This window comes from Bos javanicus, chromosome 25, assembly GCF_032452875.1.
Source record: "Bos javanicus breed banteng chromosome 25, ARS-OSU_banteng_1.0, whole genome shotgun sequence".
NCBI classification, from domain to species: Eukaryota; Metazoa; Chordata; class Mammalia; order Artiodactyla; family Bovidae; genus Bos; species Bos javanicus.
In genome coordinates this window covers 30,654,760-30,655,406 of record NC_083892.1, presented here as the reverse complement: position 1 = coordinate 30,655,406, position 647 = coordinate 30,654,760, and the positions used below count along the sequence as shown (strand labels likewise).

Genomic DNA, 647 nt, shown 5'->3' with positions numbered 1-647 from the left:
TGTTTTTGATTTTTTTTTAAAAGATGAACATGAGAGTCCCAAACAGGATAAACCCAAGGCAAGACACCCCAAGACACATATTAATCAAAGTAATGAAGAACAAACAGAAAGAGCAAATATTAATAGCAGCAAGGGAAAAGCAACAAATAACACCCAAGGGGATCCCCATAAGTATAATAGCTGATTGTTCAATGGAAACTCTTCAGGCCAGAAGGGAATGGCAGGACATACTTAAAGTGATGAAAGAGAAAAAGCTACAACCCAGATTTCTGTACCCAGCAAGGATCTCATTCAAATATGAAGGAGAAATCAACAGCTTTACAGACAAGCAAAAGCTGAGAGAATTCAGCACCACCAAACCAGCTCTTCAAGACATGTTAAAGGGTCTTCTCTAGATAGGAAACACAGATAAGGTTTATAAACTCAAACCCAAAACAATAAAGTAAATGTGGTTTATGGGATCATACTTATCAATAATTACCTTAAATGTAAATGATTTGAATACCCCAATGAAAAGACAAAAAACTGGCTGAATGGATACAAAAGCAAGACCCCAATATATATGCTGTCTACAAGAGACCCACCTCAAAACAATACAGACTGAAAGGGAAGGGCTGGAAAAAGATATTTCATGCAAATGAGACCAA

The 647-nt window shown here is 36.6% G+C and overlaps 1 protein-coding gene across 8 annotated transcripts in view; it reads left to right on the top strand.

The window, feature by feature from the left end:
* AUTS2 (activator of transcription and developmental regulator AUTS2) overlaps window positions 1-647 on the top strand; it is a 1,221,294-nt gene that overhangs the window by 283,410 nt on the left and 937,237 nt on the right. The window lies entirely within an intron of this gene.